At 43.2% G+C, this 19,049-nt stretch overlaps 1 protein-coding gene across 2 annotated transcripts in view; it reads left to right on the top strand.

Annotated features, from left to right (window-relative positions):
- The window catches only part of RASA3 (RAS p21 protein activator 3), a 299,758-nt gene that overhangs the window by 85,853 nt on the left and 194,856 nt on the right, over positions 1–19,049 (top strand). The gene's annotated exons all lie outside the window — the stretch shown is intronic.

The raw sequence follows: 19,049 nt of genomic DNA on the forward strand, positions 1-19,049 counted from the left end.
AAACATTCACCTCTGGGTGATCTATAAAGGCCAAAATAGTCTTTGGAGAATGTTGGGTTGGGCTCATCTCTGGTATGGGTGTACCTCTGACTAAGTGATGTCAGTAAGGTGACATCTGTATTCGGGCTGTATTGGGTGGTAATGTGGTAAGTAATTGTCTCTGAGCCAATGTAATTGCGACTGGGGGCTGTGGTATGGAATTTGGTGCTTGATACAGCCAAGTTGGTAGACCACACATGCCTTCAAAACCTGAGATTTTAGAGAAGGTCAAGTTATGTAAAATACCCTGCTAAAGTTTGTTATTTCATAGAATGTAATTAACCGCATGCCTACCGCCCCACGCAGATATACTGTGGCAGGGTGGCTTGGCTGCGCAAAATCACGTAGATTTACATGATTTTGTGCACGCGGTTTCTGACACAGCGGGAGGCGGGCCGGAGGAGGAGTGGCGGTGATCGTTGCCGGCCTCCCGCTATCGGCAGAGAAACTGACAGAAGACCCGCCTGCTTATGTAAACAAAGCAGGCGGGTCTTCTGTCACACAGGCAGAGAGAGATCAGGAGTTTCAGCTAAGCTCAAACCCCAATCTCTCTGTGCCTGTTGCAGAGCCATTCCCCCACACAATCAGTAAGCACAGTAAGGCATACATTAACCCCTTTGATCACCCCCAGTGTTAACCCCTTCCCTGCCAGTGTTATTTATACAGTAACAATGAATATTATTTAGCACTGATTATTGTATTAATGTCACTGGTCCCCAAAAAGTGTCAAAAATGTCAGTTAGGGGTCCGATCTGTCCACCGTAATGTCGCGATCCCACTAAAAATTGCTGATCGCCGCCATTACTAATAAAAAAAATAGTCCAAAAATCGATCCGTAGTTTGTAGACGCGATACCTTTTGTGCAAACCAATTAAAATACGCTTTTTGGGATTTTTTTTTTTTTACCAAAAATATGTAGCAAAACACAAATTGGCCTAAAATGATAAAAAAATAGATTTTTTAAATTTTTTTATTGGGAATGTTTTATAGCAGAAAGTAAAAAATATTGTGTTTTTTTTTTTTCAAAATTGTGGCTCTTTTTTTGTTTATAGCGCAAAATCTAAAAACCGCAGAGGTGATCAAATACCACCAAAAGAAAGCTCTATTTGTGGGGGAAAAAAAGGACATCAATTTTATTTGTGTACAGCGTCGCCCGACCACGCAAATTTTCGTTAAATCGCAAAAAATGGCCTGGTCATTAAGGGGGTAAAATCTTCCGGAGCTGAAGGGGTTAAAGCAGTAATATTTATTGGTTTTGTTAATAAGAGGCTGCTATGGCCATTTAAAAAACCAATGCTAAGTGGTTGTGTCTTATTTACACAAGTGGGGTAAGGTGAGGAGTAAGGCTGGCCATACACTATACAATTTTCTTATTCAATTTCCTTTAGATTTACCTTAAACTATGTAGTACAAGGGCCTGCCTGATTGCATACAAATTGAAAGTTTGTAGGTTTGACCCTATATTACATGGTTTTGGTAAATCTAAAGGAAAGTTGAACAAGAAAATTGTATAGTGTATGGCCAGCCTAAGTATGTAAAAGGTCATTGCAGCCGAAATCGGCAATACATCAGTCATGCATTTTACAGAAAATGACAGCTCTGAAGATTGAAAAGGAAAGATCATTTGTAATAACATTCAATTACAATATGATTTGTGTTGCAATTTTGCTATATACGTTATTTTCACTTTTTTTTTTTTTCCCCTAATTTTTTCCCTTTAAAAATGTAGTTAGCATATTGATGAGGGGGGAAATTAGGGAATCCAAGAATGCAAAAATCAGATTTCTACTACAGAATATACAGTATTCTACGTATAAAATAAAATTTGGATCCTGCTTGGTATTAGATATACTTTGTAGCATGTTTATTGCAATTTTTTTTTTTTTTTACATATATATCCCATACCTTTTTATATATAAAAAAAAAACCTGTATAAATATGTGTATATAGCAATGTCCATTCCTCTAGACACAGAGACATTGGCTGCCATACACATCTTTTGTACTGCAGTCAACAGGGGTTGAATGTGCGCAGCTCAGACCATGGGAAGCTCCAGCTTACACTTCCCCTTTATGCTGCTTGTGTGAAAGGAAGAAACTCTTTCCTGCTCTACCCCTAGTCATTTCCTCCACCACACTGAAAAACAGGTGTTAATAGGACACTGATTTATATGCAGACAGTATTTTCCTGTGAAATCTGAGAAAACAGTATGTTTTGTGAGCAGTGCTCTTGTTATTCAGTGCTAAACAGCGTGTAAAACTCTCCATATTAGTGCATGTGTTGTGGTACTCATTGCCACATCTAGCAACGGAATCCAGAAAAATGTGCACATAGATGGCAGTCACACAAACCAGCTGTTTGGGGCCAGATTGGGCAACAGTCATGGATCTATGATGGAAAATGAATATTGGATAGTCAATTTTGGGGTCAACAACAATGGGTCAAGCAATGTTCATTTTGGCATTAAATTTTGATTTAGTTTTAGTCATAGTCTTGACTAAAATGCCATTTTTAGTCAACTAAAATCTAATTGGTTTAGTTAAATTGTAATGCAATGGTTAAGGATTTCTCTGGATTTTCACAACTCATTATATACTCCTGGAGTAATAAAAAATCTAATATCATGTTTTTATTTATGGTGTTAAGGTTTAAAAAAACTACACAGACACTCTGGGTGGTGGTCTGAGCAGGCCTGTAATGCATTACACAGTGCTCTAAATGGTGGTCTGAGGAGGCCTGTAATGCTGCACAGTGCTCTGGACAGTCTGAGGGGGTCTGTAATGCACACAGTGCTGTGGACGGTGGTATGGGGAGGCCTGTAATGCACAGTACTCTGAACAGTCTGAGGAGGCCTGTAATGCACATAGTGCTCTGGACGGTGGTCTGAGGAGGTCTTTAATGCGCAGTGCTCTGGATGGTGGTCTGGGAAGGCCTGTAATGCACACAGTGCTCATGACGGTGGTCTGGGAAGGCCTGTAATGCACACAGTGTTCTGGACAGTGGTCTGAGGAGGCCTGTAATGCACAGTGCTCTGGACGGTGGTCTGAGGAGGTCTTTAATGCACAGTGCTCTGGATGGTGGTCTGGGAAGGCCTGTAATGCACACAGTGCTCATGACAGTGGTCTGGGAAGGCCTGTAATGCACAGTGTTCTGGACAGTGGTCTGAGGAGGCCTGTAATGCACAGTGCTCTGGACGGTGGTCTGAGGAAGCCTGTAATGCACACACTGGGCAATTCCCCTTGCAATCACTTGCTAAACTTAACTTCAGGTGACCATCAATCTTCACAGAACCAATGATCACTGTTCAAGTGTACGCATGTATATCCCAAATCTTTTTTTTTATTTTTTAGGTTTCGGGTAGAGTGAGGGAAGGGTTATGCCGGCTCAATAGCAGGATTCAGCAGGGAAAATTCAATCCATGTATGGGCAGGCTATTTGTACTGGAGTTGATTTATTGATCGGCTTCAGTACAGCCAGCCTATGGGATGTTTTTCATGCAATCATTGCCGGCGGCTATAGCTGCTAGCAGTTTTTATTATTTTCCACTGGAAAAGTGCTGCAGGAGAGATTCCTCCATCAACACTGACTGTTTTGATGTGAGAATCATGCAATTTTCTTTCCTTCCACCCATAACAGAAACATAATGGCTTGCCTTAGAACTAAAACCTTGTACACACAATAAGAATACTGGACAACATTTTTTTATTTTTTGCATGCTAGTCTCATATTAAAAATGAAGAGGTTACTAGAGTTACCAAAATTCTCATGAGACATAATACAACTTCCCTCAATGATGTAATGTGTTGTATTGTATTGTAAAGTATTCTTTCGTTTCCAAGCATGCACAATCTTGGTCACTCTTTTTATGGACGAGTACTGTACAGATTAAAGGAAAATGGTTTGTTCTGTCATACAAGAAAAAAATTTTGAGCTTGTCCCTTCATAAAATTTTACATGAGCTGCCATGATCTACTCTCAAAAGCTGTGTACTAACGAAAAGTAGAATTTTTCATCCAATTTTCTCATCGTGTATACTAGGCATTAGGATAGGCCTTCAAGGGGTCTTCAAACTATGGCCCTCCAGTTGTTCAGGAACTACAATTCCCATCATGCCTAGTCATGTATGTGAATGTGAGAGTTTTACAATGCCTCATGGGATGTGTAGTTTTGCAATAGCTGGAGGGCCGTAGTTTGAGGATCCCTGGTCTAAGGTGAACAGAGTTCAACCTGAAATGGCAAGAACCTGTCAAATGATAGCAGGTCACTGGCTCCATCAGCTGCAGTTGTGGAATTTCCTGCCCTGGTGCTGCACATAACAAATGGGCAGAGAGGCTGGGGACACCATTGACCGAATAGGGCCACATGACCATATTTGGTCAATGACACTGTCATTGACCAAAGGCAAAGAATAGTACCCTAAAAAAAAGAAAAGCACTTGTTAGATTAGTAAGAGCAGGCCCGGAATGGTCATTGGGCTGACTGGGCACTTGCCCGGTGGCCTGGGGCCACCCGCTCCGTGGCTGCACAGCGGGAGGTAAGTGGCGACCATGGCCTGGACAGGGTTACCACAGGCCGCGACCGCCGCTTACCTGCCGCTGTGCGGCTGTGCCTGTGTCTCCTCCGGCTGCAGGGCTAAGATGTTTATATCTCACAGCTCAACATCAGAGCCGCCCCTAACAGATCCCCTCCTCCTCTCTGCAGGGACACAAGAGGAGAGAGAGAGATCATCTTCCGCCCCTTCTCCTCCTCCTCCCGCCCCTCTCCTTCTGGGTCTGCCCCGTCCACACTCCCTGGGGATGTGTGGATGGGAAGTTTAAAACCAGAGGAGAAAAGCTGCATTCAGCCTGTGCCTGAGCCTCCATCCTGGGGTGAGTAAGCTCACCCTCTCTCCTGCCTCAGTATATAAAACAAATGTAAGGGGGGCTCTGTACGGACTCTGATGTAAGGGTGGCTCTGTGCGGACTCTGATGTAAGGGGGCTCTGTGCAGACTCTGATGTAAGGGGGGCTCTGTGCGGACTGTGATGTAAGGGGGGCTCTGTGCGGACTGTGATGTAAGGGGGGCTTTGTGCAGACCCTGATGTAAAGGGGGCTGTGTGGACTCTAATGTAGGGGGGCTCTGCGCCTCTGATGTAGGGGGCTCTGTGCGGACTTTAAAGTAATGGGGGGCTTTGTGTGGACTCTGATGTAAGGGGCCTCTGTGCGGACTCTGATGTAAGGGGGCTATGTGCGGACTCTGATGTAAGGGGGCTCTGTATGGACTCTGATGTAAGGGGGCCTCTGTGCGGACCTCTGTGCTGACTCTGATGTAAGGGGGACATGTTCAGACTCTGATGTAAGGGAGCAGGGGCGGGAGGAGCTGGAGATCTGCACAGTAAGCAGAGATTAAAAGGGGGGACATGATTCCGAGGGGCACTGTAATCATTACAGTGCCTCTTTACAGTGTAGACCCCTTTATATCACAGTATCCCCTGTACATTAGAGGACCTACTCTGAATATCCCGTCACCAGCCGTTCCTGCAAATCCCCCCCCAGGTCCCTGAAAAAATTGGCTGCTCAGTCTAAAATGCCCAGGCCTATTTTTTGTCCCAGTCCGAGCCTGAGTAAGAGATTAACCAATAGAAACCATTTAGAATTTATCTTTCATTGACATAACTAAAAAAAAAAAAAAAATGGATCCGGTTGACTGCTATGGATTGACACACTTTGCATTGTTTCCTTCAGCTGCCTTTTGGTTTTCTGTGTTTCTTTGCTTGCGATCTTAGGATTTCAGCTTGTGCAAGTTCCAGTAAATATTATATTCAGCGTGGCAGAGATGTAGCAGGAACTCTGCGTGTGACACTATTTTCCAGAGGGCCTCCTGCACAGATCTGCTCTACTTCCCTACAGGCAAAATATTCTACAGTCTTACACATTTCCGTCTGAATGATATAAAATCAGTAGATTCCCACATCCACTTTAAACAGCTTGGATGGAGGGCTTCCCGCTGCTGGGTACTGTATTCTGAATCCCACAGCTACTTGAATACCCGAACAGTCACTGCATGTGGCAGTCTGTTTGGCTGATAATTTTCCACCTGGCTCAGTCAATTTTTAAATTGACATTTGTCAAGCCGGGTGATGCCGACTAGACCATGGGTCCCCAACCCCTGGGCCTTGGATGGTGCCAGTCCATTGCCCTGCTGGAAGCTGGGCCGCTCAGCGAGGGTTGGCAGCAGGCAAAGCAAGCTTGCACAACCTGCACTGCTACCCCCTAACCACCAGAGGGCACCTGCTCCCCTTCTCCTAGCACCACTACTTTCTTCCCTCTCTGTGGTCACGAAGAAGGAGAAGGGGAGGGAGGAGAGCAGAATCTAATAGCACTGGTGAGACACCCCCGCGACAGGCTGCAACCACCAAACAAAAAAATAAAGTTGCTTTAGGCCTCATGCACACTGGACGTTATAAAAACTACAGTAGCTTTGTATTGAGTTTTTTAGCGTTTTTCTTCTTTTTTGTATTGGCGTTTTTCAGCATTAGCGTTTTTTGGCGTTTTTACCTAAAAACCACCTCTCTGCGATTTTAGTAACTCCCACTTTCCCACAACGCATCTCTGCATAGCCTTTGTTAGTTGTTTAGTCGCCATTTTCAGAGGAGAGAGGAGCACTGCATTGTTCAGGAGCGATTAGGTGTGGAGAAAAAAGGGTCCTACCACATTTTGGTGCACATGTGATGCAATTTGAGCCATACAAAATATATGTCTTAAAGTGGAGTTCCAGCCTCACACACTCACCTGTCCAACGGTCCAGCGATGCGGCCGCCCGAAGCCTCGATCCTCTCCCTCTCTGTCTGCGGCGCCGGCATCACTGGTGTGGGCAACCGGCTGTGACAGTTTTCAGCTTCACAGCAGGGTACGCACTGCGCATACGCGAGTTGCGCTATGCGTCTTGATTGGCCGGCAATCTTCTGGGACCTCTGACATGTCCCAGAAGATTGCAGGGAGGGAGGGGGAGAGGAGAATTTCCGCTCAGGGCGCCGCGGCGCTCCGAGCGGAAGTGGGAGCGGGTACCTGTCAAAACTAGGTACCCGCTCCCCCCCCCCCAAAAAAAAAGACATGCCAAATGTGGCATGTCAGGGGGTTAGAACTGCCTAAAGCGGAAGTTCCACTTCTGGGTGGAACTCCGCTTTAAATCGCATCGCACAGACATCACATGTGATGTGCACAGAAATGCGGTATGTTTTTGGTGCAAATCACAACAGAACCTAAAAAAAGCAATGGAATCAAAAATGTCAGAAAACGCCAGTTAGCAGTGTTTTTTGACGTTTATCAGCGTTTATCAACGTTAGAGCGTTTTTACAGCTGAAAAGGCCACTCAAAACCAACTAGTTTTCATTTTTTTTTTTAACAGCCAGAAAACGCCCCTGCCAAAAACTGCTGAAAACATGGACGCATAGGATTACATGCTGGGGAGTTTACTGGCTGCAGAAAAAAAACATCTGATGCCAAAAACAGCGGCTGTAAAAACGTCCAGTGTGCATGAGGCCTTGAGGTCGCACTCAAAATCGTGTGACTTTGGAATTGCACTAGTGTGAACCGAGCCTAAGTTTCTTTTCTGAATCACCAGTTCATGTTTTGGAGCACTATATACAGGGGTTTTTTGGGCTTCCCGGTAGCATGGGGGAGGGGAGGAGGGTAATCATCACAGATTTAAACTTGACCGTTATTGAGAAAGTGATGTGAAACATAGAAATTAACCAATCTCCAAAAAAAAACCAGAACTGAAACATTGTTTTCTTTCAATTAGTCTGCTACTTCGAACTAACGTGCCATTATAAGATCACTTGGATCTGTTATGATGTGTAAGACTAATGCTGGTGAAACTCTCCCATAGAGAAACATAAAAAATGATATACTGTATATCTAGAAAGAGAGCACAAGAAAGAGCAATATGACATGCTTGTAAGGAGCCAGTTGAGCTTTTCTTTAAAGATAAACTCTAGGAAACGTGAAAATTCTCTCTTGCATTGATGCTCTCCTCCAATGATCAGACTTGTCCTCAAACCACCCCCCGCGCAGCCATTTACTGGCAACTCAGTGTGCTGCTGCTTCTCCTACCCTGGCTCTTATGCAGCTAAGAGCAGAAGTAATGTGATCACTTTTTTTCTTATATCTATACAAAAATGTTTTCTTGCATTGCATTTCTATTTTAAACTGAATGGGTTGTTTTACAAGGTGATTGTTTTACTTTAAATCTGGTTTAGGTTTCTTGCACATGGCTCACTGTCATTGTGCTAAATTGGAAATACACTTTTTCAGGTTTACCTCATTGCCCTACAAAGTGATGTTTCCTGTCTCATTAAAACATGTCAAGGAAAAATGAAAAGAAAAAATAAATGCACTTGTGCAATACATGCACATCTCCCTTTATACCTTTAGGCTGGGCTCCCGCATTGCATGTCTCTCGCAGGCAGTTCACACCGCCCTATGCAAACCAATGCAGGTGTCAGTGCAAACTGTCAAATAGTGCAGGAATCAGATTGCATGGGTGTGAACACCCATGTGATCTGATTCCAATGCGGACCAGAAAAAGGGTCCTGCACCATTTTTGTCAAAATGCAATGCTAATTCAGCCATACAATCTATATGACTGAATTTGCATCGCATGTGATCTGCACAGCGAATCACGTGTGATGTCTGACATTGCAATAGTGTCAACCCAACCTTAAAGCGGAGTTCCACCCTGAAATTTTTTTTTTTTTTCACCGTCCGCTTGCTTTAATTTACCTGAAAAAGAATTGGATAATTAAATTTTTTTTTTCGTTTCACTTACCTTCTTTTTAATGAAAATATACTTACCTACCTTCCTCCTCCCTCTGTGGTCACTTCCTCCTTGCATTGACTCCTGGGAGATGAGCGTCATCGATCCCAGTCCCTGGACTGGCCCTGCTTGTCACTTCCTGTGCAGGCACGTCATTCCCTGCTGAACAGCTTCTGGGCATGCCCAGAAGCTGTGCAGGGATGACACGCCTGCACCGGAAGTGACGAGCAGGGCATTCTGGGACTCCGACGTCACCGAAGAGGACACCGAAGAGGACGCTCTGTCTTCAGCTGCCCACACCTGAGATGGCAGCACTGGACAAGACATTTTCAAGGTAAGTATTTCTTCTAAAAGGTAAGTAAAACAGGGGAGAGTTCAGTTGCTTAAATGCACTAGCCCTGAGTGTCCCGGGGGTATTTTTATCTAAAAAATGTTTTCTAGTGGGGGAACTACGCTTTAAGGACACTGTAAGTAGAGAAGCCAAGTACCTGTCAATTTGCCAAAAAAATTTACTCGGCTCCTAGGCCCTGTTGTGGACTGTAAGTACACTACACAGCATTTATGTGAACTGAGTGGTGTCAGCCCTGCTCATTTGCCTTTTGCCAAACTACTCAACCACTCCCACTCTCAGATCTTATTAGTACAAAGGCTAATTATTCTGTAGTCCAAAATATGAACTTGGATGGATCTTTGAAATAACACAGCTCTAGATTTCTATTGAGACCAACTTGTGGGTTTTTTGTCGCACTAATCAAACAGATATAACAAATGCTTCCAATGGTATATTAAAGAGAGCAAAGGGGGCCCATACGAGAAGTCCTTTGTTAGGGTTTCCATGCACGTTAATGGGCATTATTTTTTTTTTCAGGAACTCCACATATTATACAAACTCAGAAGGGTGAAAAATTGATTTGCAGTCACGAGATGAAATGTCATGAGATTATTCACTTAAGAACAAACAGTGCAGTCAGATACATATTTATGCCATAAATCGCTCACAAAGGAAACCCTTTTTTTTTCCTAATGAATATTTTCTTTTCATACAATCTTCCCTGGAGAGTTCTATAACTATACTCTTTTTACAAGGGTCAATTTCATACAAATAATCTTACCATTGAGCGTAGTTTTAAAAACGTCATGTTTATGTAGATTTTAAATTAACCATAACCATACGCTGTATCCTGTTGTCTCCTTGAGTTACCAAAACAAAGTATTACAAGGACAAACCTAAATAACTGATTCTATTTGTATCAAATCAGGCAGGCTCGTATAGGTGTCCTTTTATGAAACGGAGATGACCAGTGATCCTGCTGATCACAGCTCATTTCCGATCATTCTCAGTTTATGAAACAGAAATGATCGGGGGAGAACATGTTCTCCGCTGATCATCTCTTCACACGGGAACCTGTCATTGACAGACACAGAAACAGCCAGGCTATGAAGCTGCGATCCCCGCACTTCACTGGCGATCTGGGTCAGAATTCACACTCCCGGGTTCACCAGCCTGGAGCTTGTGAAGCGGGGAGTGAAGACAGAATCGGGGGAGAACTGAGGGGGAAAAAGGAAGATTATGGACTTCCTTCTTCCTCGTTCAGACCCCCCAACACAGTAATCATGTCCCCCTGCCATATTTATGTATATATATATACATGTATATATATATACACACATACATGTAGATATATATTTAATGTGTATATATATATATATATATATATATATATATATATATATATATATATATATATATGTATATATATACAATGTATGTGTGTGTGTATTCAGTGTATATATATATATATATATTTATGTAAGGGGACTATTATTTATTAACCTCGTGTACTCAGCAGTGATAATTTATCACTGCTTGTTAAAGCGCGTCAGGGATTTTCATACTACGGTAATCTCGCTTTGTCTCACGAGATTACAGACGCCCCATTGACTTCTACACAGATCTCCGAGAAAACCGTTCTCCTCTGATCACCCTGGGCCAACTGAAGTTCTCCGATTCATAAAATGGGTGCCAGAGGTGATCATTTTCCCCGGAGAACTGTAGAGAAGCCAACAGAGAAAAAAATTCACCCTTTCATAAAAGTACACCATAGTACATATTTTGATGGTATTATACAGTTAGATTGTAGAGTGTATGGTCAGCTTCAGAAAGCTGCAAGTTTAAAGGCATTTCTCCACTAAGCTTCACTTTCTTGTAGAAGTGATTTGGATGGCTGTAAAGGCCCCCGGTGACGTCAACATCTACACTTATCTAAGCCCCCCCACCATGTGAAGTATTTACATCCATATGCCGATCTCCCCTGTGAAGTATGAACCAGTAAGCGCTCAGCTCCTCAGTTGCTCTTGACAGGGAAGCAGCTAGTTAAGCACAGTCTGTGATCCATCAGCAGATTTCAAGAGTTACCTGATATATTCCTAAGGGCTGGTTCACACTAGATGCGGTGCCAAATCATAGCGAATTTGCTGCAAATTTGCACAGCATCAAAAGTGCAACCTGTTTATGCAAACAAATTGTGGAGTGTACACTGTATGTTAAGTTAACAACACCCCGCCATCAGTTTGCAAAACGCAGCGCGATTTTCAGAATCGGATTGCATGGGTGTTCACACCCAGGTGATCTGATTCGGGTGCAGACAAAAAAAGGATCCTGCACAAGTGGGGCTGGATGCAGCCTAATTCCAGGAAGGGGCAAAATTCCTCCCAATGACACTAAAGTTTGGACATTGTTCCTCCCAATGACACCAACATTGGGGCCCAATGACGCCAATGATGGGGCGCAATTCCTCCCAATGACATCTTCAATGGGGCACAGTTCCTCTTACTGACACCAAAGATAAGGTATTGTTTAGTTCAACTTATGCCGGGACATTTTCTACTCCTGATGGCCAAGGTCTGGCTCCCATAAAGTTTGGAGGACAGTAAACTGGCAATTTGTTTAGAAAGTTTGGACATCCCACATCCCCTCTAGGGGTTGCTGGGGCTTCTTTGTGCTGTGGCTGATTAACCTTCCGATCTGATGGTGCCCACATAGTTCTGGGTCCATCGCCACAAGGCAGAGCCAAATAGTCTTTTTAGCTGTCTCTAAAGGCCCGTACACACGAGTCGAAATTCGGCTGGGAATTTTCGTCCGACGACTGATCTGCCGATTTTCGGCTTGTTAGTATGATGCTTCCGACAACCAACTCCGACTTTTCGGCCGAAAAAAATCTGGTGTGCAGGCTATAAAATTTTTGTCCTCCGTCAAAACACGGCCGATTTTCGTGCAGTCAGTACAGATTTCGACAGGGAAAAAATCTTATGAGCAAGACTGGGCATGCTCAGAGAAGAAAGAACACAAAGAAAGCAATCCAACACATGACATCACTTCTGAAGTAGAATTTTGTCGGGCGGGAAAATTCGTGTGCAGTCTAGAGCTCATTCCAACCAACAAAACACCACTCTGGACAAAAGATGGACGACCGGTCGGCGGAAATTTGTTGCGTGTGTACTAGGCTTAAGGTTGGCATTCTGGCCACCACTGTAAGGGGATATTTTCCCACTGTCCACCAACATAAGGACTATTTATCCCCCTTACCTCCCATGAATTCATTTTAGCAGTTCCCTGTAACCTGAAAACTATTTTAAGGGCTCCTCCAATGTACAAAGAGTAAGAAAGACTGCATTCGATGGTAGCTCAATCCAGACAGAATAACCATGATCTCTCATCAAATATTTTTGGGCACTGCAAGTATGGAGGCTTCTAGAAAAGTGTGACAAAAACACACATATGGAAGTCAAAACAATTTCTTTACTGCTGTCAAAATGCTTTCCATGAACTGTTGGTTACATATATGCAGTTCTTTTTGCCGTCTTGTTATATTTCTGTTTCTTTCAAGTCTCTCCTTTTTAAAAAATAAGATGTAACAGAGAAGTACTGTGGCAGTAGAACCTAGCCTTCATGTCATATATAAACAAGTTTACCGTTAATGTTCTGATATACCATACAGAATCTGGGGACAGACAGTAAAGAGGCAGACCGGTGGAGTATTCCCTGTCAACAACATTATAGATGTACACACTCATCTGATACATAACCTATTCGGTGATTAGAGATCCATCTGTTTCTACAGTTAGACATTGCAGAAAAGTGGGGCAGAACAAGTCTGCTTTCTCAGAGCTGCTCCATGTCTCCCGGGACATATTGGATGGCCTTTAATGTACTCTAGAGGATGCTTAACAAGTTTGTTTATGGCTTGTAGGAAACCATTAAGACCAGGAATGTAAACATGTTAAGTTCTGTGTTATATATTATACACTTTAATTTCAAGCTGGTTAACCTTTTAATTAAAAGGTCTGTCCAGCCAAAACTGATATTGTATTTCTGTTTTGGTGGATGATGAAGCGTTAAACCACTTGACTTTGACTTCTTTTTTTTGAGGATTCTATTTGTGAGACATCTATGCTTCAGTTCCTGGGACCTGCTGCAGCCAATATGAGGGATTCTCATTCCCCCTGTTGGATTTTTTAATTCATTTCAAAATATGAATAATGCAACAAGAGCAGAAAGTTGTAGGCAGAGATCTCCCTATTGGAGTATCCAAGACTTTATAAGAAGTAATCAGCCCATCGGGCTTCATCTGTACCTAAGATATCACTTTTTCGGTGATATGTTGCCTTCTAACAGCAGCTTGTTTTCCGCTGCTTAAACCCAAAAGAATTGTGTTGTATTTTTACCACTTTACTGACTTATATGAAAGAGATAAAGTGACTGTAAAGTCTTTTTTTTTTTTTTTTATTAATAACAAACATGTTATACTTCCCTTCCCTGTGCAATGGTTTTATACAGAGCAGTCTGGATCCTCCTCTTCGCTGCTCCTGGCCCCCCCCTCTTGTCGAGTGCCTCCACAGCAATCAGCTTGCTATGGGGGCACCCGAGCCAAGCTGCAGCTCCGTGTGTCCATTCAGCCCCCTCTCTTTCCTGATTGCCTAACTGACTTTGATTGACAGCTGCAGGAGCCAATGGCGCCTCTGCTGTGTCTCAGCCAATCTGGAGGGAGAGTCCCGGATGGCCGAAGGACTCGTGGACAGAGATGGGACTCTGTAATGGTAAGTATTAGGGGTGCTGGGGAGGCTGCTACACACAGAAGGCTTTTTATCTAAATGCATAGAAATACTAAGCTGCACCCTTTAAGAAAAATCCCAAAAAACTATCAAGTTCCCAACAAAATTATGGCATGAAGAACACATATTGTGTCACAGTAGTGTCCTCTGCCCCCCTTCACATCACATCCCACAGTAGTGTCCTCTGCCCCCCTTCACATCACATCCCACAGTAGTGTCCTCTGCCACCCCATAGCAATTTCCTCTGTCCCATTCACATCACCATCCCACTATAGTGTCCTCTGCCCCCCATAGCAGTGTCCTCTGTCCCCTCCCCCCACAATAGGGTTCTCTAACCCCATAGCAGTGTCCTCTGCCCTCTTCACATCACCCCCCCCCCCCATGCAGTGTCCTCTGCACCCATCATATCTAACACCCCCCCCCCCACACTCACACACACACAGTGCTGTGTAGGTAGCACTTCCTACCTGCCAGCATGGGTATGGCACATACTGCTGGGTGGAAGGCGGAAGCGGGAGCTGCCAGAGTTAACACGTCATAATAACAAGCTAGTGATTGTTTGTGAGGGCTGCCTAGCAACCAGTCACTTAGGCAGCTCCCGCCCCCACCCACTATCCAGCACTATGATGGCTCCCGCTCTCTACATGAGAGCGGTGGAGGCTGGAGTGAAGCAGAGCTGTGGTCACGATCCACCTGACTATTAATAGATAGATTTAAATCAAAGATTGTGTGCCTGGTCTGCATCTTTAATGTATACTAGGTACATTGAAACACATAGTATATAAAACCTTACAGTTTGTTTTCTTTAGAAAGCAGCCACAGCTTGCGTAGAAAAGCCTGCCCCCTGCCCCCAAATGCTGTAGAAAAGGACACTGGTTCTCTAGACAGAAGCAGTGGTCACTCTGCAGAGGTCAGATGCACCCCCTGTTAAGTCACAGCTAGAGCTCTCTATATAGCAGGTAGCATTTTGAAAACTTTAGTAAACTTAGACTTTTTTTCCCTAGAGTTTAATTTCAAAATAACTCATCCATTTTTGTGATTTGAGCCTCTTGTTTTTGATATGTCAATGGGGTTGATTTATTAAAGGCAAATAGACTGTGCACTTTGCAGCTTAGTAAATTAGTGGAAGATCTGATGACTTCCATCATCCAAACATGTGCAAGCAAAAATGCTGTTTTTTTTTTTTAATTGCATGTCCTGCATGTGATTGGGTATTTTTTTCAAAGTAAAGCTTCCCCTTATTCACTGAGCCCTGGAGTACTTGCAAAGTACACAGTCTGTTTGCCTTTAATAATTCCACCCTGTTGTGTAAGACTAAATCTAGGTGGCAATAGCCATTGTTATTTTCTAGAATTATCATTTGTATAACAGTCCAAGAAAAACTTTTACAATAGTGTTCAATAGGTACAGTGGGTACGGAAAGTATTCAGACCCCCTTAAATTTTTCACTCTTTGTTATATTGCAGCCATTTGCTAAAATCATTTAGGTTCATTCTTCTTCCTCATGAATTTACACATAGCACCCCATACTGACAGAAAAACACAGAATTGTTGACATTGTTGCAGATTTATTAAAAAAGAAAAACTGAAATATCACATGGTCCTAAGTATTCAGACCCTTTGCTGTGACACTCATATATTTAACTCAGGTGCTTTCCATTTCTTCTGATCATCCTTGAGATGGTTCTACACCTTAATTTGAGTCTAGCTGTGTTTGATTATACTGATTGGACTTGATTAGGAAAGCCACACACCTGTCTATATAAGACCTTCCAGATCACAATGCATGTCAGAGCAAATGAGAATCATGAGGTCAAAGGAACTGCCTGAAGAGCTCAGAGACAGAATTGTGGCAAGGCACAGATCTGGCCAAGGTTACAAAAAGATTTCTGCTGCACTTAAGGTTCCTAAGAGCACAGTGGCCTCCATAATCCTCAAATGGAAGACGTTTGGGACGACCAGAACCCTTCCTAGAGCTGGCCGTCCGGCCAAACTGAGCTATCGGGGGAGAAGAGCCTTGGTGAGAGAGGTAAAGAACCCAAAGATCACTGTGGCTGAGCTCCAGAGATGCAGTCAGGAGATGGGAGAAAGTTGTAGAAAGTCAACCATCACTGCAGCCCTCCACCAGTCGGGGCTTTATGGCAGAGTGGCCCGACGGAAGCCTCTCCTCAGTGTAAGACACATGAAAGCCCGCATGGAGTTTGCTAAAAAAAACGCCTGAAGGACTCCAAGATGGTGAGAAATAAGATTCTCTGGTCTGATGAGACCAAAATAGAACTTTTTGGCCTTAATTCTAAGCGGTATGTGTGGAGAAAACCAGGCACTCCTCATCACCTGTCCAATACAGTCCCAACAGTGAAGCATGGTGGTGGCAGCATCATGCTGTGGGGGTGTTTTTAAGCTGCAGGGACAGGACGACTGGTTGCAATCGAGGGAAAGATGAATGCGGCCAAGTACAGGGATATCCTGGACAAAAACCTTCTCCAGAGTGCTCTGGACCTCAGACTGGGCCGAAGGTTTACCTTCCAACAAGACAATGACCCTAAGCACACAGCTAAAATAACGAAGGAGTGGCTTCACAACAACTCCGTGACTGTTCTTGAATGGCCCAGCCAGAGCCCTGACTTAAACCCAATAGAGCATCTCTGGAGAGACCTAAAAATGGCTGTCCACCAACGTTTACCATCCAACCTGACAGAACTGGAGAGGATCTGCAAGGAGGAATGGCAGAGGATCCCCAAATCCAGGTGTGAAAGACTTGTTGCATCTTTCCCAAAAAGACTCCTGGCTGTATTAGATCAAAAGGGGGCTTCTACTAAATACTGAGCAAAGGGTCTGAATACTTAGGACCATGTGATATTTCAGTTTTTCTTTTTTAATAAATCTGCAACAATGTCAACAATTCTGTGTTTTTATGTCAGTATGGGGTGCTATGTGTACATTCATGAGGAAGAAGAATGAATTTAAATGATTTTAGCAAATGGCTGCAATATAACAAAGAGTGAAAAATTTAAGGGGGTCTGAATACTTTCCGTACCCACTGTATGTAATAACTACTACGGTATGTTGTTACACATGTTGCTGGTAAGTAAGAAATAAAAACTTTTTTTTAAAGAGTTGTCATAATCACAGGGGAAATGGAGCCCACCAATAAGGCCCCATTCACACTAGTGCGACTTGTCCCGCGATTTTGGACCGCAAAATCGCATGACAAGTCGTTTTCCATTATTTTCAATGAGCCCCATTCATATCAGTACGTTTTGAAGTCGCACCGACTTCAAAGTAGTTCCTGCACTACTTTGCCATGATTTAATGCGTTTTGAGGCATATAGCCTTGCCATTGCTTTCAAAATCGCTGCAAAATCGCTGCAAAGTTGCGGCAAAATCGCGCCACGAAACCGCGGTAAAATTGCGTCGCATAAATGTGAAAGGGGCCTAAAAAGCAAGCTCTACTCCATGTATAGCTTGGCGTATAAACATAGTTTATCAATTTTTCAATAGCTAGCCATTAATTTTTTTTTTTAGGTGATAAGACCATAGATAATACTGCCAGTGTTTAATGTGGTAAGAATAAACCTAAAACTTCTGATCTTTTGGGGTAAGTGTGGTCCTCTTCCACGTGTTACTAATAAATACAGCTGTGCTCCTTGTGCTTCTAGCGGTCCCTGAGGTCCAGGCTTGAGAGAAACGTGTTCCGAGAGAAATGTGGGGGCTGCCATTGCTGATTTTGAAAATTGCTTAGCTGTCAAGATGTTTTGCTTGAATAGCTTGAGTCACTGACCCAGAGAAGTATGCAGATAAGGACTGAAGGACTGAGTCTTAAAAAAGGTAAAGGCATTTTATCATGCATATACTAAAAAGTGTCATAAGTCAGGGAAAGTTATCGAGGATTTTTTTTTTTTCTGCGGTTAATGATCAGCGCAGGCACTCCCACTTTGTGGCTAATCTGAAATTCAGCTGATGTTCAGAAAAAAGAAGATTTTATAGTTTAAGGTCCCTTTCACACGACCGTTCCCTCTAGGTCGGTGATAGTCAACCTTGACACCCCAGATGTTTTGGAACTACATTTTCCTATGATGCTCATGCGCTCTATAGTGTAGTTGAGCATCATGGGAAATGTAGTTCCAAAACATCTGGGGTGCCTAGGTTCGTCATCACTGCTCTAGGTGTTCCTGTCGTTTTTTTAGGTGGACCTGATCGGACGGTCTATTCACCCCCTATGGACTGGCGGGTGCAAACGGACTTTACAGCTACCTACCTCTGATCCGATCTGGCCCGCAAAAAAGAAAAAAGAAAACTAAGGGGAATCTTCCTCCTCTGTTTAGGCGCACCGGAGAATAATCGGATATAAGCGGACAGCGGAATCCATTTATTCTCGACCGCCCATTGAACAGACATGGCTCTGTCCGCTCTGCAAAAACTGAGTGGATACAGACCTGGCACCCCCCTGCTCTGCTCAGCAGGGGATCAGCGGGCTGATCCTCTGCTGATTAAAAAAATGGAGATCGTCCTTTGTGAAAGGGGCCTTAAGATGTTCAAAATATGTTTAGCAATTTAAAAAAAAAGTAGGCTTTTACATTTGTCCTGAGTTTTTCTGCCAAAGTACAATTACTTATATTCAGTGATTTCTTGTTTTTGAGCTTAGTATGCAAGCCAAGAAGTAAGAGCCAGTGTCAGTGGGCTTTTATTCACTTTAGAACTGCTTCTCTCCCTATACCAGTCTATGATAATGCAAAAGTCACTTGAATCTGGTCCAGTGCAGAAGAAGAGGAAGTGCAGGTGAAATGTATTTATTTTGGGTATTTATAAAGCGACATCAAGTAACGCAGCACTTTACACAATACACATATATATTGTACATTCACATCAGTCCTTGCCCTCAAGGAGCTTACAACCTAAGGTCCCTCGAGCTTCGTACACACAATCAGATTATAGGATAAATTTTCATTAGTTTTTTATTGCATGCTAGTCTCATATCAAAAATGAAGAGATTACTTTCATACGAAAATTCTCATATGACAGAATTCAACTTCAGAAGTGATTTCATGTGTTGAATTGTTTTGTATGTATTCTTTCATTTCCAAGCATGTGTTGTTTTGCTCT

The sequence above is a fragment of the Pelophylax lessonae genome (assembly GCF_965119305.1).
Source record: "Pelophylax lessonae genome assembly, chromosome: 2".
NCBI classification, from domain to species: Eukaryota; Metazoa; Chordata; class Amphibia; order Anura; family Ranidae; genus Pelophylax; species Pelophylax lessonae.